The sequence below is a fragment of the Phyllostomus discolor genome, chromosome 2, assembly GCF_004126475.2.
Source record: "Phyllostomus discolor isolate MPI-MPIP mPhyDis1 chromosome 2, mPhyDis1.pri.v3, whole genome shotgun sequence".
NCBI lineage: Eukaryota > Metazoa > Chordata > Mammalia > Chiroptera > Phyllostomidae > Phyllostomus > Phyllostomus discolor.
In genome coordinates, this window is record NC_040904.2 from 133891940 (window position 1) to 133904361 (window position 12422).

The window sequence follows — 12422 nt, forward strand, 5'->3', positions numbered from 1 at the left end:
AGTGCTTAAAATCTCATCTGCTTTTCTTCAAAGGAGTTGAATTCAATCTCTCTTCCCTATTACAACAGTCTTAAATGAAGTCCTCCTTGCTGTTTAAGTTGTCTGGTGCAATTTTCTTTGACAGTAGTTTCATTTTTTTAAGACTCAATGGGTAGATAGTGCAACATAAGATATGCTCCAATAGGTCACACTAGTGGTCACTTTGGTCAGGTCATTTTAGCAACACCAACTATGTTTGTATTTTTTGTATGAATATTAACTTCAAAGGTTTAGTATATACTGCAACCATTTCTGTAATTATTAGTTTTATCGTCTCTCCCTGGCTAGTGTGGCTCAGTGGATTGGGTGCCGGCCTGTGAACCAAAGGGTTGCTGGTTAGATTCCCAGTCAGGGCACATGCCTCGGTTGTGGGCCAGGTCCCCAGTGGGGGGTGCACAAGAGGCAAGAACACATTGATGTTTCCCTCTCTAAAAATAAATAAATAAAATCTTTAAAAAATGAAGTTTTATCTTCTTTCTAGGGAGAGATTATCAAAACTATTAAATAATCTCTCCAGAAAAATGTTAAAAGAGATCATGTGTGTGTGTTTGTGTGTATGTGTGAAATGGAGGCATAGACAGCATTCTGGGAAGTGAGTAGAATTAGAGGACCTTTTCTTCACAGTTTCTATGTAATATCTTAAGGACACATCCTATTCACAGTCAATATGCTTGAAATTAAGGGGGACCTATTGACAGTAGATCTGCAACTGATATATTAGAGACTCAGATTTAGGTATTCCTGATACCTGATAGTCAGTTTTGTATAGTATTACTTTATTATCTTCTAAGGTTATTTTTCTAAAGCTTCAAGAAATAACTTTAATTCTGTGTTTCCAGTATTTGTTAAAGCTTGAAACAACATGATATAAATTTTGATCAAATACTCCTAAGATTCTTCCTTAATGTGGCTTCCCAATTCTAAAGAGAATATCAGATAACTATGTTCATAGAGCAACTGACTATACATTTTAATCTTGGAAAGGAAAGAAGCTCCTCCTCTACTGATCTCATTAATCAAGTTATAATGTTATTTTTATTTGTTGTTTTTTTTAAAGCTGTGTTGATCTAAATCTAGTCCATTCTTCTCAATTATCTGATTAAGTCCATACCCAAACTACTTTCTTATTGGTCTGTCATACTCCAGGACTATTGCACACCTTTCCCACCTCCAGCTGCTCCCGGAGGAGATACTGACAACTGGAGACAGCCTCTATGCAAATCAGCTAATCCACAGGGAGCTCTGGGTAACTCTACCTGCTATCCACAAGCCACCTCCTTCCACCTGTTTGCTGTTCTGCTGTTTGGCTTGTGGCCCTGACAGGCAGCCTTCTCTACTTTGGAGCTCTAAGTAACTAAGGGTTCTGTGTTACATCTGTCTGTCAGTGTATTGTGCACAGCCATCAAAAGAATCTTCAAATCTTACAAATCAAAGGTGAAGTCAGTAAATTCCATGCTTTCTTGTCAGTTATAGACCATCACTGATCAGGCCTCTTTTCTTTATGGTCCATGCCAAGAAATCATGCCACTTTTGTCCTTTCTTATGATTATTGTCTACCAGGATACATTTTACCATTACCCTATTTCAATATACTTAACACTCATAGTTTATATATTACCCCAGTCTTGGATATTATAGTAGTAACCAAGAATCCTTAATATTAATCACGTTCTTTAATACCTTGCTTAGAGTTCCTCAGGATCTCCAACCATACTCAACTTCAAAAGTCAGTCACTTCCTTTCATCACCATTTTTCAGCCAAATTTCACCAAATTTTGATCAGTTTCTAAGATGTCTATGCTTTTAAGATCTGACTCCAGAAATTTCTTTCTACCTTCATTCTTATGTTTGTTTCATTAAATTCAACCAACATTGTGTATATTTTTAAAAGCTTAGGAGGGTGAAAAGATAAACAGGAAGCTGTTCTGTTTTCAAATATCTTTTAACTTGAAAGAAGAGGTAAGTACACAAATGACAGTATTATCAGGCCCTTCTTATACAAGCTGAAATTGAAATAAAAATCAAGAATTCAAGAGATTAAGTGTAACTATTAGAAAAAGCATACGATCATGCCCTCACTCTTTTCTACCTTCCATATCTTGTCTTTTTTACTTACTGTACCACTTAGCAGTTTATATTTCTCTATTTTTCTAGTTTATTGCCTTTCATTCACCTCCTTAACAGATTGGAACACATATATTTCAATAATACACTGGATAACACACTTTATTAATGTGTGGGCTCCAGGGAAGTCACCTGAGATGTCAATCTATAAAGATCATTAGTGCATTATTATAATGCCAAAGTACCATGTAAGGAGATGGAAAGAAAACAATTACTAATAGAAATTCTCTCAGAAAGCATATTATTTGTGGCTGAAGAATGTTTAATGAGACCTTTGAGTTCAGGAGCTTTTGCTTTAGTGAAATACATGGTGGCTATTCTGAAAGGATAATTGATCCAATGAACTGCAGACATTTTTTCTTGGTGAGGTATGCAAGTTTGGGGCCTGAGCTTAAGTGATTTCTTGATACAATAAGCAATAATTATTCTCTTAATTCTTCTTTGTTTAATTGTGACAATCAGCCTTTCTTCTGAACACAGGTTGAAAAAAGAAAACATTAAAAGAATTTGCCTGAAGCTTCCCTTGGGTGCATACATTCTTCTTCCAGCCCAGAGCACAGAGCATTTCCTACCTGTTTAACCTGCAGTTAAGCTTGTGCTGTCATTCTTCCAAAGACTGAGCAATAGATACTAAATTATTCAATCAGAGACAAAATGAATCATTTTGACTAGACTGAATGCCTTGGAAACAAATTAACTTTGGGACGACTATAAACATGAAAAAGTAGTCTAGTTTATAAAAAGTAAATATTTCACAAAATTATACACACAGACTCTATATCTCTCTACCTATTGTCTGTCACCTATCATCTATCTATCTATCTATCATCTATCTATATATGTATCCTATATCTATCTAGTTTAATTGAATTCAGATTGTATGTCTTCCTAAACATCGCTGTAGCTTGTTAATGCTTTTATCTAATTTTTACTTATATTTTTATTGATTATGCTATTATACTTGTCCCAATTTATCCCCCTTGTCCTCCTGTACTCAGCTCCTCCTCACTCCTCAGGCAGCCTGATACTATTGTTTATGTCCATGGGTCATGCATACAAGTTCTTTGGCTACTCCATTTCCTATATTTTGCTTTATATCCCCATGGCTGTTCTGTAACTATCTAGTTGTACTTATTAACCTCCTCACTTCCTCACCCATTCCACCATACTCTCCTCCCATCTAGTATCCATCATAATGCTCTCTGTATCCATGATTCTGTTCCTGTTCTTGTTTGCTTAGTTTGTTTTTTAGGATACATTGTTAATAGATTTGAATTTTTTTGCCATTTTTTGTTCATAGTTTTGACCTTTTTTCTTAAGTACCTTTAATATTTCATATAATAATGGTTTGGTGATGATGAACTCCTTTAGTTTATTTCTTGTCTGGGAAGCTCTTTATCTGCCCATCCATTCTAAATGATAACTTTGCTGGGTCTCAGCTTTTCATGACTTTAAATATTTCTTGCCAATCCCTTATAGCCTGCAAAGTTTCTTTTGAGAAATCAGCTGTTAGTCTTATAGGAACTTCTTTGTAGGTAACTGTCTCCTTTACTCTTGCTGCTTTTAAGACTCTCTCCTTATTTTTAATCTTTGGCAATTTAATTATGCTGTGCCTTGAAGTGGGCTTCTTATCATCCAACTTGTTTGGGACTCTCTGTGCTTCCTGGAATTGCATGCCTATTTCCTTTACCAAATTAGGAAAGTTTTCTTTCACTGTTTTTTCAAATAGATTTCCAGTTTCTTGCTCTTCATCTATACTTTCTGGTACTCCTATGATGAAAATGTTGGAATACTAGAAGTTGTCCCAGAGGTTGCTTACAGTATGCTTGTTTTATTGGATTCTTTTTTCTTCTTCATGTTCTAATTGGTTGTTTTTGCTTCCTTGTGTTCAAATCCATTGATTTAATTCTCAGCTTTATCTACTCTACTGTTGTTTTCCTGTAAATGGTTCTTTATTTCAATTAGTGTATTCCTCATTTCTGACTGGATCTTTTTTTATGCTGCTGAAGCCTCACTAAGTTCCTTGAGCATCCTTACAACAAGTTTTTTGAACTCTGCATCTGATAGATTGTTTATCTCCATTTTATTTAGCTCTTTTTCTGGAGTTTTGATCTGTTCTGTCATTTGGAACGTATTTCTTTGTCTCCTCATTTTGGCAGCCTCCCTGTGTTTGTTTCTATGTATTAGGTCAAGCTTCTATCTATGACTCTCTGTCTTGGTAACATGGCCTATTGTAGTAGGTGTCCTATAGGATCCAGTGGCACAGCTTCTTGTATCCCCCAAACTGGATTCTCAAGATGCACCCTTCATGTGCTCTGAAAATACCCTCCTCTTGTAGTTGAGCCTTGATTACAGTTGGCAGGTCAATAGGAGGGGTTTACCTAGGCCAGTCAGCTGCAAAGACTGACTATGACCACTGACCACCAACCTCTGCACTCTGTGGAAGCTCAGCTGTGCAGGGGTAGCATGATAATTCTCAAACAAGGTCTGTATTTGTCAACTGGGTGTGCAGGTTCTGGGGTTTCCTGGGTGGTGCTAGCCAAGGTCAGCTCTCACCTGTGTTCTGCCTGGGGCCACCCTGCCTGAGTTTTAAAGCAATCTGAGATGGCTGCTATTTGTGCTGGGGTTGGAGATTCCCAGGTGTGGCTAAACTGTAAATCTGAGCTGGGTGCTGCTAATGCTGGGCCTAGAGCCACTCAGCAAGAGGTACAGGAGGCTGCAGGCTCACTGAGGCTAGCTGTTGCTTGTTTGAGAGGACTTAGGAAATCATGAAACCTGAGCCAAGATCAGCATTCATATGGAAACGTCACTGTTAACAGTTTGGTTGTGTTGGTAAATTGGGTAGGGCAGAGTCTCTGGGGATCTCCTATCTAACAAACAGTATTAGGTAGGTTGATGAAGCCTCAAATATGGTATCTGCCTGCCAGCTCTGTGACTTTGAGGGAGGAGGTTCCAGAAAGGAGACAGTGACCTCTGCTCACCTTTCTCTCTGGAGAAAGCTGTCCACAGCTCTCACCTTGATGCCAGACACTTCGGTTCCTCCCTTAATGCCACTGGTACCTTTCAATCTGCTGCCTTGTTGCTGGAGCTCAGAGGGAATACATCAGAGTTAGGTCCATGTGTGGGTTCTTTAAAACAAACTGCCTGGGACTCCAGAAATTTCTTCAATTGACTTAATCCCCACTGGTTTTTACAATGAGTAGTTATGGGGACTTATCTTCCTGGCACTGGAACCCTGGGCTGGGGTGTCTGGTGTGAGGATAGGACTCCTTGTTCTTGAGATAACCCTCCCGAATTTTTATGCACCACATGTGAGTGTGGGACTGGCCCTTTCCATGTTTCTTTAATTCTATAGTTGTCAGACTTCCATTCAGCTTGATTTCTGATAGTTCTGGATGATGACTGTTAGGTATTTTAGTTGAAATTCTGATGTGATTGTGTGAGGAGGCAAGCCTTGTTTGTCTCTGCTGCCATCTTGACTGGAACTCAGTGATTTTAAACTCATAATTTTCTAATTAACTATGGGCCCTATATAAAGCATTTCTATAAATTATGTATATTACCTGACCAGGATTTTATTTAATTATCCCTAATATATATTTCAGCTTTAAGCCTCTCTTATTAATATGTCATATTTACTTATTTAAAATTTCTCTTGTTCCATATAGAATTAAATCCATATATTTCTCTTGACTGTTCATATCACCTGTAATGAGAATATCAAAATATGTGTCTGTATCCATAGAAACTGATGGTAGTCTTACATCAATATTTTATCATAGTCAGACAGCAATTTCAGTGATTGCATTTCCTGTGTACAACCTAATAGTGTGTATACAAAGGATTATTGAGGGATTTAACATTTTCTTTTCTTAAAAATTAAAGTAGCAAAATGTTGAAGGAAAAAGAAAAAGACCTACCTACAAGTATTTATTGAATGTTTTCAGTTATGTGAATTTATAGTAGCTTTCAGGTTGTGGTTATTTGCATAACTAAATTAGGGTAGAATAGCACACAAAACACCTTTCTCAAAGTTTGATCCAAACCACCTACACTTCCCTATTCTAATGGAAAGATCACATTAATACTGTTAGAGGCTATTTGTCAGATATTGAGGTTTATAAAAAAGTCCTGAGAGAGACAGATAATAAAATTATTCACATTTCTCATTTTAAAATACCTTTTACCTTCAGATACATGCTTACAGTCAGTGGAAAACTGATTATTATATTGTAAATGCCTGCTTCACTCAGTAGTCTGAGCATTTACTGCTGCTGTCCAATACTAAAAGAGAGTATTTTATAGACAGAACTATACTTTTTTATATATAAGTATTTAAGCTTTATAGTAAAAAAGATTGGATAATTATGAATAAATTGTTTAGTGTCTTTCATAACAGTTTGATCATTTAAAAAATTATATTTTATCGATTATGCTATTATAGTTGTCCCAGTTTTTCCCTCTTTGCTCCCTTCTGACTGAGACTTCCTTCCCTCCTTTTGAATGGATAATAATAGCACTTACTATATCAGACTATTGTGAAGATATGATGAGATAATACACGGAAAATGGTTAGAATAATGCTTACCAATGGCAAATAGTCAATAAATGTTAATATATTTACCTATAATACTTAACGTGTTTACAACATCAGAAGGTTCCTGCCCTGAGACATTTTTAGACATTCTGCTCATAGCAGTTAAAGCCTTCTCCTTAAAATGAAAAACAAAACAAAACAAAAACTAATAACTTTAGAAAACATATTCATGATACTGTTGAAGCAACAAAAAATCAAAAACAAAGTTTCTGTGGCTTAGCATGATGCATGGGTCACCGGCCAGCAGTGATCACGGAACGCTGTGGATGGCTTGTCGAAAAACACACGAGAAAAAAACATGCACAGAGACAAACTAGTTTCTGTGGGGAAGTAGGGACGAAATGGCCACCCCCCCCCCCAGTGGGGAGTGCGCTGATTTACCATCCATACCTGCTTTTATTGGGCTCATTTTGCATAATAATTCAGGTAAAGTACAGTACTCACTAGGGGGAAGTAAGGAACAATAGATAACAAGGAACTCTGCCAGTCTATTTTGAGTTGGGGTCAAAGAGCTGTAAGACTTTGAGGAACAAACTAACTTCCTCCTTGGACCCTTCTCATTCAGCTGAGAGCATTCTAAAGAAAGAAGGTTTCACAGTAATTTACATGTTCTTCCTTATGCCTGATCACTGGGGAATCCGCCCTTTTCAGCACAGAGCCACACCACCCTGTCATTGTTTCAGGCTTAGGTGGAGCAAGGGAACTAAGGCAACCAAGAGATAAGGAGATTTTCTCCCAGACGATGAGAACTCAGGCTATGTCAAAGCTGAGGAGCGAGGGTCCATCACCCCCTTTTGCTGCAGCCCCCAAGTCCTCCTTCTGGGGGGCCTCCCAAAGTGATTGTGCCTATCTTAGGTTGTTCCCCCCTTGGGGAATCTTACCCATCTTTGGCTAACCGACCAAGCTTTTTGGGGTTCCGTTATGAATAAAGCAGCAGAAGCAGCATTCCTGCCAGGGAGATAAGCTTTTGTCTCCTTGCTGGTTTACGGTTCCAAGGGCATTCCCTTAGCCTTAGCCTAGGCAGGGATTTCAGCTTCTGATACCAGTCAGGGCGGTTCCCAACATTAGCACAATCAAATATTATTTGTCACTCATACAACTGTCAAATGCAGTTGTTTCTCTTCAGTGGGCAGCCTCTGGGAGTTCACTATGATTTTCTTAAAAAAATGTGGCCTCAAAATTACAAACATCACTGTTGTGCATATTCTGTTCGTGTAATCTACTCATGTATCTACACCTCAGTTCAAGGATGGGTAGGAAATACAGTCTATATTTAGGTTCTGCCTGCTTTGACAGGGGAGCTCTGGTTTTTGATAGACAGCTAGCTGTCTTTCACACAGCCTCTACTTAAACCAAATGTTTGAATCAGTGGTTCTACTACAGTTAAAGTGACATGGTGTGGCATGATCATGGCACTTTGGCTACATCTACATGAAAAAAAAAAATACTTCTTTTACCCCCTAGGGATTTTTTGCATTTGGTCAAATAGCTGAATCTTGTGAGAATGATTTCTGAATATTGATCCTTTCTTGAAAGCAGGTTTGATAAACCATACAGAAAAACAAATGAATGAGTGGCTCTGTTGAATTAAGAAGAGGAAGCAGAGAGAGCAAGGGGAAGAGGAGCATTGAAAGGCTCTTTACTAGCCTCTCAGTGTGGCTGAGACTGAATTATTTGTGCATATTTATAATAAAACTATACACTTCCAAATTAATCCTCCTTATGATTATTGAATTCCACACAACTCATGTCTGTAGAGAAGATTACATTCTGTTGTTCTGATAGAGATTAATTGACAATCTCTTCTGACATGCTAAGATCTTGAACTATAGTCACATTTATCTATGCAAAAATACATAGAATGATTCTAATTCTGCACTATATAAGTAGGTTTATTTTTAGAACTTATGCTTAAAACAGATTGACTTGGCTTTGATTTCACAGAGGAAGCTATCTCTTCTAAACAAATAACAACTTTTCCTAGTTTTAGTTCTGGTATATTCCACCCACCCAGCCTCTACCTATCCCATCCATGTTGTTGTCCCTTGCCACTGAATTTGTCCTGCTCCTTTATTAAAGTCATATTTCTGAAGGAGAGATCACTACCATATACTAGGAAGAATCTGGACATGCTCAAATCCTTCTTATTTCTTATTTGGAGATATTCTCTCCCTTCATTTTTCAGGTAAAGTTGAGTTACTGCCCATCTGTGCTCAACTGTATCTATTCCTTGAATTTTCTTGACCAATTGACTCGTAAAAGTCCTCTATCTCCAGCAACACATAACCATATATTCTAGTTATAGTTCAGAAAGACAATAATATTAATAGCTATAAAAAGTTACTGTGTAAGTTTCAGTTTTCTCATCAGTAAAATATGAATAATAGTATCTATTAAACATGTTTTTTGACAGAAATAAATAAGGAGAAATGAATGAGGTGGTTGGCCCAGTGCCTGGCACCAAGTTCTCATTTAAAAATTATTATCATTGTCACTACAAATGTTACTTTGATTAACTTTAATTTCATGTGTTCTTATTCGTCCCGTCTGCTGTACCTCTTCCCTGTCCCACATATTTCATTCACACAACTCTAATCTCATTTCTGTGTTCCTGGTTCACAAATGTGTTGCAGCAGCCCTGGCAATACTCCTGAGGCTCATTCAGGTCTGCATCTCCATCTGCCTCGATATGTCTAATGAACTTCTTCAGTGAGATTTTCTGTAGGCATTTCCACAGCTCATTTCTAAATCCCACACCAAATTTCTTTCCTAATTTCATTCTTATTACAATGCTTTTTATGTGCTATTATCGTTTCCATTTTATCGATGAAGAAATTGAACTTGTTGAATCAAACCCACCAAAACACTCACTCTGCCGGCACTTAGGATTGTGCCTTCTCCTTTATGCCAAGTAATTTGACTTTTCCATATTCTTTCCATCTTCATACTTTGTGCTTTGGGCTCACAAATGACATCTAGGATTTTTTCAAAGATGCATTTGCATTTCTGTCCTAGGTTTTTGATTTTTGGTGACTTTTGAGAGGAGAAGATGCTTGATATTTTTATATTATACCATTATGAATCTGGAAGCCTCATAACTGTACTTAAAAAAGATGGTTATAGTTATTGGGGGCAACAAGAATGGTAGAAGATTTGAACAAGGCAACCAGAAGGGAGAAGTGAGTCAAGATTCAAGAGCAGATGTATTTCAAAGTAGATTCAATTGGCTCTGCATAATAAAAAGACATAGTGAGGAACTAGGAAAAATATAGACTTTGGTGTCAGGCTAACTTAGGTTAAAACTCCAGTTATCCTAGTCTTTTGTGAATAAGTTATCTCAGAGTTTTGGTTCAATAAAAGTTAGTTTCATTTCCTCTATCCTCAGCTTCAGAATTACATCTACATACTTAATACTTTGGATATGGCCATTTGACTGTATTATGGGTACAGTCATCTGCACCTGCACATCATTAAGGTTCTGGCTGAAAGTTATTTAGCTGGGTATAGAGGTTGTTTAGTAGATTAGTTGTTGTTAAATGTTCTTCTGGCCACCTGCTGGATTTTATGGGTTCAATGGAGTGGTAATTTGATTTTGATGGATTTATGCACAATTTGCACACATATACCATGATTAGTTATATTCATTTAATAGGCACTTAGCAAAGCTCTTGTAAAAGTGAGAAAATGTGAGCAATTGCTTGGTGTATTTTATACTTTGTAAGAACACTGACTATGCTGCTGAATAATTAATCAACTAATTGTCGCCCTGTTCATTGTACTTCATTTGGAAATGAGATGTGTTCCTTTATTCATGATGATAGGCTTTTAAATTCCTATTTAGGTTTAGGAGTATATATGTGAATTGTTTTTATTCTACAGCTTCAGGACAGAAATTACTTGTGTAGAACTTCTGACCCCTAAAAATCACCTATTCCCTTTGTTGCATGAAGACTTTTTTTTTTTTTTGCATTTACATTTATACTCCGTACATTTCTTACTGTGTGTATATCTTGACTGGATCCAGAATTTACTAATGTGCTGATTTTTATAGTTTAGTTTCAGCTTTAGCATTACTGATATTTTTGTTTTGTCTAAAATAAACACACTCACAGGCTTAATCTTTAATAAGCTTTTCTAGTGGACACATTTTCCAAATTCAAGCTACAGAATTTTGTTTATATTTTCACAAGTTGCTTAGGCATGATACCCTTTTGGATAAACCTGTACAGGAAACTTGGGTGGAATAACATTTGCAACACAAATATGGCTCTAAGTAAAACCAATTTAAACTATTTGAATTGTTGCTGCATTCTAGGGCTCCTCCAGTCCAGGAGTTGATTAATTTCACTGCCACTTCGGGCCACTCATTGTTTTACATTTTCTCTAGTGGTGTGCTTTCAGATTAAACATAATCCCATTAAGCAATGCTGCTTGCTTTTGGGGCTATATACACTAGGTTGAGTAATGCTCTGCTATTATTTGGGACTGTATTTCTTATTTTTTCATCTTTGATAGCTGGCATAGTCAGGCAATAAGCTTGCATGCAGTACATATATAGAATCTTCATTAGTAGGATTGAGTTGTCATAAAATATCTATGACTCAAATGTCCTCAGACCATATCACATTTAAACCTAAATCTCTTTGGTTCCAATTCCATTGAAAAAGTACACATTCCTCTATTCCTAGCCACTACTGTGCTCTTGAGGAGTTCCAAATTGGTCCCTTACATATACTGAGAAATCAATTCTGATTTATGTTCTCCACAGTGGTTCGCTTATGATGACTATAAACTCGACTCTGTTAACTTACAGTGTTGCCACTTAAAAAGCTAGGTGAGAAGGGAATCTTTCCTTATCATCACTGTCATTTCTGGCAGGCCATGCATTCAGTAGAAATAATGATCTGTTGACACTTTTAGTCACCAGGCTCTCAACTCTTCCAGAATTACCACAATTGTAATATAGTGCCAGGCACTGCTCTAGTAGTTTGAATATACTAACTCCTTCCTTATAAAAAATCTATGAAGGAAGTATGTAACTATTCCTATTTTGTAGATGGGGAAAACTTGAGGCATTGAACAGTTAAATAGTTTACTCAAGGTTACATGGGATCAGATAGATTCAATTTGTACCAGGTCAGCTCCTTGCAAACTCTGTGACCTAAAAATTTGTTTTGTAGTCTTCATTCAAATTGTGCTCATCTAAATAACGCATTACTAAGAGTATTTGTTTCCTTGTTGTGAAGTTTAAGTGAGATGAATTATGTCAAGTGCATACCAAATGGCAGCTACACAAATGTTGGCTACTATTATTATTTTTCTATTAAAATGTATTTAACTTGACTTTAGAAGAATCTGTTTTTTTTTTCAAATTGTCATATTTACCAACTGAACATTCTTCAAAATTATGAAAGTGAATCTGAAAGACCTTTTAAGCCTTTCTGATTTTTTAATAGTGGCTTCATATTTCTCACTTTGAGAAATGAGGTTAAAGATTAGAAGCTCAAAACAAGTTAGTGCAGTGTTTATAATCCATCTCAACTCTGAGTAAAGAGCTGCCCAGGCAGAGAACAGTTAAGTTATTGTACCCAACATTTGCACTGAATGCTTTCTATGTGTCTGCACCTGTGGTAAATGCTTACATGTATTATTTTTTGAATTC